Source organism: Salvelinus fontinalis, chromosome 19 (genome assembly GCF_029448725.1).
Source record: "Salvelinus fontinalis isolate EN_2023a chromosome 19, ASM2944872v1, whole genome shotgun sequence".
NCBI classification, from domain to species: domain Eukaryota; kingdom Metazoa; phylum Chordata; class Actinopteri; order Salmoniformes; family Salmonidae; genus Salvelinus; species Salvelinus fontinalis.
Window position 1 is genome coordinate 28136446 of NC_074683.1, and position 12697 is coordinate 28149142.

Here is a 12697-nt window from a genome sequence, read left to right on the forward strand (position 1 = left end):
AAGGTAAAATAAAAAAATAAAATAAAAAATCACACAGTCATCGAGAACAGCTGGTGATCTTGGGCATGCTTCAGTATTGCTTGCCTCGAAGCGAGCATAAAAGGCATTTAGCTCGTCTGGTAGGCTCGCGTCTGGGTTTCCCTTTGTAGTCCGTAATAGTTTTCAAGCCCTGTCACATCCGACGAGCGTCAGAGCCGGTGTAGTAGGATTCAATCTTAATCCTGTATTGACGCTTTGCTTGTTTGATGGTTCGCCTGAGGGCATAGCGGGATTTCTTAGAAGCGTACGGATTAGTCTCCCGCTCCTTGAAAGCAGCAGCTTTAGCCTTTGGCTCAATGCGGGTGTTGCCAGTAATCCATGGCTTCTGGTTGGGATATGTATATACAGTCACTGTGGGGAAGACGTCGTCAATGTACTTGTTGATGAAACCGATGACTGAGGTGGTGTACTCCTCAATGCCATTGGATGAATCCCGGAACATATTACAGTCTGTGCTAGCAAATCAGTCCTGTAGTGTAGCACTTCCCTAGTGACCACTTCCGTATTGAGCGAGTCACTGGTAATTCCTGCTTTAGTTTTGTACATTCATTCCTGTCTCCTCAAGCAAAAACTGACTAATATAAGTATAAAGAGGGGTTCCTGCAGATGCAGGAATGCCTAGATGCAGGAAAGCCCTGAGTTGCGGACGGCAGTTGCACCCTTCTCAAAGATATTGGTAGGCTAACTACAGGTAACTACAAAAATAAAGGTAACACCAAAATAACGAGTCTTAATAGGGCATTGGGCCACCATGATCCATCAGAACAGCTTCAATGCACTTTGGTATAGATTTTGTGTCTGAAACTCCTTTGGAGTGATGTGGCACAATTCTTCCACAATCAATTCCATAATTTGGTGTTGTGTTGATGGAAAAAGCTGTCAGGCGCCGCTCAGAAAACGCTGTCTCAGGTGTGTGATCTGGTCACACACCTATACAGTTGGGTTGAGATCTGGTCACACACCTGTACAGTAGGTGGCGGAATGCACATATAATTGTTGCGAATGCCATATCTCTCTCTCTCTCACACACACACACACACACACACACACACACACACACACACACACACACACACACACACACACACACACACACACACACACACACACACACACACACACACACACACACACACACACACACACACACATGCTCCTTTGAGACCCCTCTTTCAAGGTCACTGAGATACAGTATCTTCTACCCATGGTATCCAAAATAATGGACAACTGGGAATTATGACCCTAAGCATATTGGGATGTTAATTGCTTAATTAATGCAGGAACCACACCTGTGTGGAAGCACCTGCTTTCATTAAACTTTGTAGCCTGTCCCTCATTTATTCAAGTGTTTCCTTTATTTTGGCAAATAGCCTACCTGTATCTCCTATCTGTGGCAATGATGTCCATGATGATTTTAAATTGTCACAAGATGGCGGTATTGCACTGATAGATGTGTTTACTGCCAATGAGTTATGATAAGCTTAAACGGCTGTGCATCTGAGAATTTAGGACGTTTTTTTTATCTCGCTCTCTTACTGGTGGTGATTAACGTTGAAGGACGCCTAGCAGCACTTTGTGCAGCCAGCCGCTCCCTATGCCCGTGGACCCGTAGTCCTTATCCACCTCAGTGCTCAAGTGGAAGTCCTCCTAGCCGGATGAGAGACGCGTCCAGGCACGTTCACAACGCAGATAACTAAAAAAGACAACGGGAATAGAGGAGCCTCTTTTCAATTGAAGGGATATTCCCGGGATTCTTCACTTTCCTCCAGAGTGGATTAAGGGACAACATTTCCAATTCAGAGGCAAGTAGAATATTATAATTTCACATGTGCCACTGTGTAGACTAGCACATTAAATGCTAGCCTTACATCTAGTGTTTGCAACTTTTTTTGTATCACTTCAATGTTACTTTGTAGCCTAATTGACTATTCCGCGTTGGTTGCAGAATCTGAGAGAATCGGACTAAACCCACATGATATTACGTGTCTATGTAGTAGCATTATTCCCCATTATTTACACTGCAGTCACTAGTCCCTGGGCGTTTATGGTGAAGGTTTTAACATATCTTATTCTGTTCTTCCTTAGTTGATTTGTCCTACTTGTGCAACTCTAATGCCACGTAACATTTTGCGTTAGACTACCCCCTAAATGTTTGACGCATCCTTGCTTTTTTGTCTTTGAATACGTGTAGTTTGTTTGGTTGGCGTAATGGTTTTGCAATACTTTTTCACTGATAATCGTTTCTGACCATTCATTCCCTGAGCCCATGTTCTATTTCGGGGGTGGGGGGTATGTTTTATTTGCGAAGAGATTGGTAAACTACTCTCAGGAGGGGTGGTTTTACTTTCGTTACTTGTCTCCCCTCGTCCAAACCTATGGCGATTGTGTATTGTTAATCAATAATGTGAACATCTGCTGTTTCGCTGAAGCTAAACACAACGTTGAGAGAACGGTGCTTTTATTGAGATTTGTAGGACAAGGGTGAAGAAAGCTGTGCAACTTTTCTAAGACAAAGTAGATGACTTATCGTAGATTTCATGCACTCACGTGGCTATGTTAGTGTCCTTACTGTGGTCCACACTTTACTAGCCTACAAGAATGTGATTTCACACACAAATAATTTACTTAAGTTGCATACACTTTGAAATAGCCTACCCTTCTAATGAATTAGACACAACCTACAGTGATTGCATGACTTTTTGAATTTCTTACAGTACTTACTGCCTACTGTACCACGCCATCAACTTTTTAAAGCATAAAAATATTTTTTTGTTCTCTGAGAAACATCCCAGAGATTCTCTACTTTTCCTCCTCCTGTGATTCCCTTATTACAGTCCATTCAGAAAGTATTCAGACCCATTTACTTTTTCCACATTTTGTTATGTTACAGCCTTATTCAAAAATGTATTAAACTATATTTTTTCCTCATCAGTCTACACACAATACCCCATAATGGCAAAGTGATAACAGGTTTTTAGAAGTTTTTGCTTTGTCATTTTCGGGTCTTGTGTAGATTGAGGGGGGGGGGGGGACGACGACACAATTTTAATGTGGAAAAAGTCAAGTCTGAATACTTTCCTAATGCACTGTAGCAGGGGCCAGACATCCATATGACCTTGGAATTTTGGATCATGGAAGGCCCAAAGACATGAACAAAAATTGGTTTAGGTCTGCATTTTCTAATGTAGCTTGGTAGTTCAGATGCAACCAGGGTCTGGGTCTCATGTGATTTTAATTTTAAGTACTGGAACCTCACAGGGATTCGAACCCAACGTCTCTTGTCACTGTGCTTCATACAAAGGAGAATTGCCTCCTGTTTTGTTTTCTGGACTCAACTTTGTCTGTTTAGGGAATAGGTTATTCTGTGTCACACAGCATGCCTAACAGAAAGGGTAAGCCCAATTACAAAAAAATAAAAAATAATTCTAGTACCGTTGAAGATCAGTAGCTATGTTTGAAATGCCACTACAGAGTGCTGCTATCAAAGACACTGGTTCAGAGGAACTAATTGATTCCAGGCTGACTGCTCATACAGGTCATGTATAGTCTATTATAGATAGGATAAAGAATCTATGCTATAGTCTCCTCAGCTGTTCACTGCCAAAAGACCAAATTGAATTGCTCATAAAAATACCAAATGGACATTGTAGTTATGACAATGGGGAATGGCACACTCAGCCCATGTGCACCATAAGTCTATCCAGCAAGCCAGAGAACAGTTCCCCTTTTCTCTATTACTGTGGTTTCATCAGCTATGACACTGCCTTCATGAGCCTAGTCACCTTTTAATTAGTGGGACTGATCAAACAGGCATATGTGGATGGTGCGGCGCTGCCCCAAAGTTTGGGGAGTTTGTCTCAATGGCTGTTTATTTACCCACCTGGGGACAATAAATCGGAAGCACAGCTAGGTGAATTGATTTTGATAAGGAAATTAGTGTTGTCTCATTTGTATCTTGCTATTTGTCTAGTATTTGCATAGTTTATGCCAGTGTTTTCCACCATTATTTGTGTTCGGCAGTGGTCGAAAAAGTACCCCATTTTCATACTTGAGTAAAAGTATAGATATTTACTCAAGTGAAAGTCACCCAGTAAATGACTACTTGAGTAAGAGTCTTTGGTTTTAAATATACTAAAGTTTCAAAAGTAAATTTAATAGCTAAAATGTACTTAAGTATCAATAGTAAAAGTATAAATAATTTCAATTTCCTTATATTAAGTAAAGCAGACGGCAGCATTTTCTTGTTTTTAAAATGTATGTATAGCCAGGGGCTCACTCCAACACTCAGACATTATTTACAAAAGCAATTGTATTTAGTGAGTCTGCCAGGCCAGAGGCAGTAGGGATGACCACGTGTTGTCTTGATAAGTGTGTGAATTTGACAATGTTCCTGTCCTGCTAAGCATTCAAAAGTACTTTTGGTTGTCAGGGAAAATGTATGGAGTAAAAAGTACAATATTGTCTTTTGGATTGTAGTGAAGTAAAAGTTGTCAAATGTAAAGTACAGATATCCCCAAAAACGACTTAAGTAGTATTTTAAAGTATTTTTACTTAAATAACTACAACCAGTTAGCAAGTCGGAAATGTCCTAGTTCTGACTAGCACGTGAACGCAGCATTAGCTCTGCCCCAAGAGGTGGTTGTGAGGGTGATGGAGAGGCTCAACTCTTCTGTCCACTTCAACTGTGAGAGATCGATACATATACAGTTGAAGTCCAAAGTTTACATACACTTAGGTTGGAGTCATTAAAACTAGTTTTTCAACCACTCCACAGATTTCTTGTAAACAAACTATAGTATTGGCAAGTCGGTTAGGACATCTACTTTGTGCATGACACAAGTAATTTTTCCAAAAATTGTTTACAGACAGATTATTTCACTTATAATTCACTGTATCACAATTCCAGTGGGCCAGATGTCTACATGCACTAAGTTGACTGTGTCTTTAAACAGCTTGGAAAATTCCAGAAAATGGTGTAATGGCTTTAGAAGCTTCTGAAAGGCTAATTGACATAATTTGAGTCAATTGGAGATGTACCTGTGGATGTATTTCAAGGCCTTCCTTCAAACTCAATGCCTCTTTGCTTGACATCATGGGAAAATCAAAAGAAATCAAATTTACTTATCAGCTGATGTAAGAAGGGCTTTATATCTGTGCTGTACAGAAACCCAGCCTAAAACCCCAAACAGCAATCAATGCAGGTGTAGAGGCACAACCTAAATCAGCCAAGACCTCAGAAAAAAAATGTTGACCTCCACAAGTCTGTTTCATCCTTGGGAGCAATTTTCAAACGCCTGAAGGTACCACGTTCATCTGTACAAACAATAGTACGCAAGTACAAACACAATGGGGCCACGCATATGTCATACAGCTCAGGAAGGAGATGTGTTCTGTCTCCTAGAGATGAATGTACTTTGGTGCGAAAACTGCAAATCAATCCCAGAACAACAGCAAAGGACCTTGTGAAGATGCTGGAGGAAACGGGTACAAAAGTATCTATATTCACAGTAAAAGGATTCCTATATTGACACAACCTGAAAGGCCGCTCAACAGGGAATAAGCCACTGCTCCAAAACCGCCATAAAAAAGCCAGACTACGGTTTGCAACTGCACATGGGGACAAAGATTGTACTTTTTGGAGAAATGTCCTCTGTTCTGATGAAACAAAAACAGAACTGTTTGGTCATAATGACCATCGTTATTTTTTTTGAAAAAAGAGGGGAGGCTCGCAAGCCGAAGAACAACAGTGAAGCACGGGGGTGGCAGCATCATGTTGTGGGGGTGCTTTGCTGGAGGAGGGACTGGTGCACTTCACAAAATAGATGGCATCATGAGGAAGTAAAATTATGTGGATATATTGAAGCAACATCTCAAGACATCAGTCAGGAAGTTCAAGCTTGGTCGCGAATGGGTCTTCCAAATGGACAATGACCCCAAGCATACTTCAAATGTTGTGGCAAAATGGCTAAAGGACAACAAAGTCAAGGTATTGGAGTGGCCATCACAAAGCCCTGACCTCAATCGCTTAGAACATTTGTGGGCAGAACTGAAAACGTGTGAGCAAGGAGGCCTCAAACATGACTCAATTACACCAGATCTGCCAAGATTCACCCAACTTCGTGTGGGAAGCTTGTGGAAGGCTACCTGAAACGTTTGACTTAAGTTAAACAATTTAAAGGCAATGCTATGAAATACTAATTGAGTGTATGTAAACTTCTGACACACTGGCAATGTGATGAAAGGAATAAAACATGAAATAAATAATTCTCTACTATTATTCTTAAATTTCACATTCTTCAAATAAATTGGTGATCCTAACTGACCTAAGACAGGGAATTTTTACCACGATGAATAAATGTCAGGAATTGTGGAACTGAATTTAAATGTATGTAAACTTCCGACTTCAACTGTATATTTATGAAAGCCCATTCCCTGTTCCCTGAGCATTCCCTGTTTCATCATAGAATGCTCATGTTCTAAAGGGGAATGTCAAAGTTATATCTGGGAATGCTTGTGTTCCATTTCCCTTGGTGCTAGCTGTTCCTGGTTGGCATCTCCAATATGTAATGTGGGATAGGCTTTTGGTAAATGTTTTTCAAGGATGGGACCATCACAGGAGGAGGCTACATATGTAGGGATATCCTCTTTACTACTAGAAGTGGTATAGGCTGACAGACTAGTGTGTTTCCTATGTTGTTTATCTGACTTAAACAATTAATAAAAAAATACGTACCTTATCAGCAAGGGAAGAGCAAGATGATTTGTTGAAGGGACTGTCAGTCACCAGATTTAAGATTGTACAAATTGAAACCCTTGAACTCCTGTGTAATGCATCATCTCCCTACAGGAAGTATTACTGTTCAACTTGATTCAATGCTACTAAAATCCAGGGCAGCTGCTTTTCCCATTCAGTTGCTGAAACTAAGCCTCAGCAGAGCTACATACTGTACTGTAGCCCACCGACAAGACTTCACTGCACAAAACCTGCAAATGTAAGGTACATTCATTGAGGTAGTGTAATATTTAAGTTTGCTCTCTCAGATTGTGTGTGGCTGGCAAACCTAGAACATGTTGTGTCACAGAAGTATTTTGTATCCAATAAATCAAGGAATGGGGGGCACTATAAGGTTAATGGCAATAACCTGGCCTCCCACAGGGCAGCATAGGATGTTGTGGCTGTGCGTGTTGTACCCTGTTATGGCAATACTTTTGAGAGGGAGAGGCACATGTGCAGGGAGTGAGAGTGTGGAGGGAGGCAGGGACTGGGACCAGGGGTATTAACCCTGTGGGGTGGTTAGTTGGTAGCTAAAATCCATCAGGTCTGGTGCAGCACTTGGATTGAACAGGACATCCCCCATATAAACATTTCAAGGCAGGGCCACGGCATGAAGGGGCGTCGTAGAGGAACCCTTATTTCCACTTTAGCACTACACAGCTGATTCAAATAATCAAAGCTTGATGAGTTGTGTAGTGATAGGGCAACATCCAAAATGTGCACCCAAGGGGGGCCCCAGGACCAAGTGTGGGAACCCTGCTCAGGCAGACCAACAGCACACCCCGAAATCATCTGCAGCAGTAGTGATCATCACTTGAGGCTAACAGGGCTCATTGGGTGGACTAGTGGTGATTGTGAGGGAGGTAGGGACCACTACCCCGCTGTCTCTCACTGTCAACAAGGCAAATAGATTTGCTGTGTGGTGGTGGTGCTCTCTAGTTGGGACCTTTTTTGTTTGTTGGGAACAGGCATGGTTGGTTGCTTTGCTGAAGGGAAAACGAGAGTAAATAGCTGGTCCTAACCTACCCTCTATAAAACACCTCCAGCAAAAATGACAACAATTTATTTAATATTAAATTTCAAACTAATGTCAAGTCCTAATAGTCCCTGTTGCCCCAGGAAGGACTCTGACTTCGGCTCTGACAGGGAATGTTAAAGCTGTAGACTATAAATTGTTGTTCATGAATATGTTTTGCTGTACCAAGTCAATTACCCTTTTATCAGCACTTTACATTCACTTTCAACTAGGGATGCACGATATATTGGATGTCAAAGCTGCTGTGCATAGTATACCTATATAACGTAGGTACATGACGTAATGACGCCACGTAAAATTTTGCACTACACGTGCAACACAGCATTCCTGACCTAGCCCACAATGTCTGCTGTGTGGATCGAGCAATCAACAAGTCGAGCAGTCATTTGAAAGGGTAAGACAATTTAGGCCAGACAACTCAAAGGCGAAATCCATTAAAGCAAATATTTATTTTTTTAAAGTATTTTTTTAATTTCACCTTTATTTAACCAGGTAGGCTAGTTGAGAACAAGTTCTCATTTACAACTGCGACCTTGCCAAGATAAAGCAAAGCAGTGTGACACAGACAACAACAGAGTTACACATGGAATAAACAAGCCAATGACACAGTAGAAACAAATAGTCGAAATACAGTGTGTGCAAAAGGCATGAGGCGGTAGGCAATAAATAGGCCGTAGTAGCGAAGAATTACAATTTAGCAGATTAACACGAGTGATAAAGATAAATGAGCAGATGATGATGTGCAAGTGGAGATACTGGTGTGCAAAAGAGCAGAAAAGTAAATAAAAACATTATGGGATTGGGTGGGCTATTTACAGATGGACTATGTACAGCTGCAGCGATCGGTTAGCTGCTCAGATAGCTGATGTTTAAAGTTAGTGAGGGAAATGTAAGTCTCCAGCTTCAGTGATTTTTGCAATTCGTTCCAGTCATTGGCAGGAGAGAACTGGAAGGAAAGGCGGCCAAATGAGGTGTTAGCTGTGGGGATGACCAGTTAAATATGCCTGCTGGAGCGCGTGCTATGGGTGGGTGTTGCTATGGTGACCAGTGAGCTGAGATAAGGCGGGACTTTACCTAGCAAAGACTTATAGATGACCTGGAGCCAGTGTGTTTGGCGCCGAATATGTAGCGAGGGCCAGCCGACTAGAGCATACAGGTCGCAGTGGTATAAGGTGATTTGGTAACAAAACGGATGGCACTGTGATAGACTGCATCCAGTTTGCTGAGTAGAGTATTGGAAGCTATTTTGTAGATGACATCGCCGAAGTCGAGAATCGGTAGGATAGTCAGTTTTACTAGGGTAAGTTTGGCGGCGTGAGTGAAGGAGGCTTTGTTGCGAAATAGAAAGCCGATTCTAGATTTGTTTTTGGATTGGAGATGTTTGATATGAGTCTGGAAGGAGAGTTTACAATCTAGCCAGACACCTAGGTATTTATAGTTGTCCACATATTCTTGGTCAGAACCGTCCAGGGTGATGATGCTAGTCGGGCGGGCGGGTGCGGGCAGCGAACGGTTGAGAAGCATGCATTTGGTTTTACTAGCATTTAAGAGCAGTTGGAGGCCACGGAAGGAGTGTTGTATGGCATTGAAGCTCGTTTGGAGGTTAGTTAGCACAGTTTCCAAGGAAGGGCCAGAAGTATACAGAATGGTGTCGTCTGCATAGAGGTGGATCAGGGAATCACCCGCAGCAAGAGTGACATCATTGATATTTATACAGAGAAAAGAGTCGGCCTGAGAATTGAACCCTGTGGCACCCCCATAGACTGCCAGAGGTCCGGACAACAGGCCCTCCGATTTGACACACTGAACTCTGTCTGCAAAGTAGTTGGTGAACCAGGCAAGGCAATCATTTGAGAAACCAAGGCTGTTGAGAAACCAAGGCTGTTGAGTGCCGAAGGCTGTTGAGTGCCGAATACAGTGATTGACAGAGTCGAAAGCCTTGGCCAGGTCAATGACGACGGCTGCACAGTACTGTCTTTTATCGATGGCGGTTATGATATCGTTTAGTACCTTGATCGTGGCTAAGGTGCACCGGTGACCGGCTCGGAAACTGGATTGCACAGCGGAGAAGGTACGGTGGGATTCGAAATGGACAGTGATCTGTTTATTAACTCTGCTTTCGAATACTTTTTAGAGAGGCAGGGCAGGATAGATATAGGTCTGTAGCAGTTTGGGTCTAGTGTCATCCCCTTTGAAGAGGGGGATGTCCGCGGCAGCTTTCCAATCTTTGGGGATCTTGGACGATATGAAAGAGAGGTTGAACGGGCTGGTAATAGGGGTTGCAACAATGGCGGCGGATAATTTTAGAAAGAGAGGGTCCAGATTGTCTAGCCCAGCTGATTTGTACTGGTCCAGGTTTTGAAGCTCTTTCAGAACATTTGCTATCTGGATTTGGGTGAAGGAGAAGCTGCGGGGGGGAATTGTAATGGAATTATAATGGAATTCATTGCCCTTGACAATCAATCGTTCTCGGCCGTGGGTGATGTTGGCTTTCGTCGACTGGTCGAGCAACGGTACACACTACCAAGTGCGTTATTTTTCAGATCTTGCCCTACCGGAGTTACACAGTAATAGCATCACTGCTTTTAGTTTCACGAAGTACATACTATGGAACGCCGTTTGGGTCTTTGCGTGTCAAAGAAAGATACAGTAGCACTGTCAAAGCTGTACAAAAACGTCTGCAAACAACGGCCTCGAACGATGTGTTTACAGTACCCGCGTTGGAAATAAAGCATTATTTGTTCGACCGCAACTTCTGGGGTAGCTAGCTTTAGCTTGGTACCTAACTAGCACCAATACAACCAGCCTGAAAACAATGACCAGTAGAAACTGCAGTCATTTTTATTATTCTTAGCAATGATTTAGGGATCCTTGTAAGTATTGTTGTTTGCCTATTGAAACTGAACTTCAGTTCATGACAATAAATAGCTAGCCAGCTACTGAACCCTGTTGCCCAAAGCTAACGTTATAAGCAGCCAGCTAGCTTCATCTGGCTAGTGACGGACGACCGGATCGGGTTGTGTGTTGTAAAGCTAGCCACAATAAGGACTAGGCACGAGGAATTTCCAGTTTAACTTCAAAATAAAAGTACGTCATTGACAGGGATGCAAATGAATACAAATTGTAGAATTATACCATACTCTTATTTATGAAGGTTAACCGCAAAGTCCACTATTGTGGCTAATCTGTATTGTGGCTAGCGTCACATATATGGATCCGACCACCATTAATAAAATAAGAACTGTCTTGTATATTAGGGTTATTTTAGATTGTCGGTTTTGCTATGTTTTGGGGGAAGAATACTGTTTGCACCATGAGCTAGCTACGTTTTTTTTAATGACCAGCACTGTAGGTGCGCGAGACAACTTTACCAGCATCATCGTTATGACATATGTATGAAATACGAGTGATGGTGTAATAACTACTTAAAAGATTAATGAACGCGGTAAATTATTATGTGACGTGCAGTCATATTCCGATCCTGATTGGTCAACAAGCTTATTTGACGTGTATCTTTTTTGACACGCAAAGACCCAAACGGCGTTCCATAGAAATTCTGGTTTAGAATGAAACGACTGAACAAATGAACAAGGAAATGGCACAGCAAGTAAGTGAAAGAAATAGGTTTTGATTATGTTTTACTGGTAATGGGAACATGCATAAATGCCAACAAAATAACTTTTTGGTGTGTGTGTGTAACCTTAACTAGGCAAGTCAGTTGGGAACAAATTCTTATCTACAATGACGCCCCGCACGACGCTGGGCCAATTGTGCACCGCCCTGTGGGACTCCCTATCACGGCTGGATGTGATACTGCCTGGATTCGAACCAGGGGCTGTAGTGACACCTCTTGCGCTGAGATGCAGTGCCTTGGACCGCTCTGTGTGTGTGTGTGTTAACTATTTAACTGTACTAGAATGCTTAAAAGATGACTAAGATGTCATATCAGTACATCACTACTTTCAATGTATTATGATTATTTATGAGTTGTGTGTCTTTTGACCAGACTTGTTGCCTAACCTTTGAGTTTCTAAGGAGTATCTATGTTTCTATGAATGTTATTTCTAAGTGTCTCTGTCAGCCTTACTGTACAAGGCAATTCCACTGTAACAGAATGATGCTGAACATTTTAAACATTTTAAAATTTTCACTTTAAAATGTATGTCACACAAAAATCAATGATTGCAAAGTTGAACCATACAACTCTGTGCACAAGGACGACTTTTAACAATTTCCACTAACACTTTTAGAAACACATTTACTTGAAAAGTGCAGATGCATATTTTGGTAACAGAATGATGGCACATAGTGTCATTCTGTTGGTGGCAAATTTTCCGTGGAAATTTTTACAAGTAGTCCTTATGCATAGAGTTGTATGGTTTAACTTTGCAATCATCGGCTTTTGAAAAATCTGAGTCTGCATCATTCTGTTACCGCCCTATATCAGACTTGCCCTATATCAGATCATGTTGTTCTTGACTCATGGCCAGCAGTATTCTTTTTAAAGAATTACAGTTCTAATAGGCTAGGTGTAATTGAGCTAGACATTACAATTATGATTATTTTCTGAAGGAGGAGTATATTGTATTCAGTTGCATGACTCGCCAGAGCGAGTTTACCACACAAAGTAATGTCATTTAGGAGAAATGGGCCTGTGTTATGTTCTCGCTCTCTGACTGTACTCTGATAGACCTATTACTGGAGTCAACCACACTAATGTTGTGCAAACACAAGTATGATGCACAGATCTGGAATCATGGCCAAATGCCACTAGTCCCTATATAGTGCACTACTTTTGACCAGAGCCGTATGGGTAGTGTACTATAGTATGTAGGGAATAGGGTGCC

General features: G+C 41.8%; 1 protein-coding gene across 3 annotated transcripts in view; it reads left to right on the top strand.

The window, feature by feature from the left end:
* The first annotated feature begins 1534 nt into the window (after nt 1-1534).
* Nucleotides 1535-12697, top strand: part of LOC129816573 (unconventional myosin-Ib-like) — a 149712-nt gene continuing 138549 nt past the window's right edge. For 2 of the 3 annotated variants that reach the window (XM_055871195.1, XM_055871196.1), the window contains exon 1: nt 1535-1841. The gene's annotated coding sequence lies outside the window, so the exon portion shown is untranslated. The remainder of the gene's footprint in view (nt 1842-12697) is intronic. The other variant, XM_055871197.1, reaches the window with a different exon arrangement.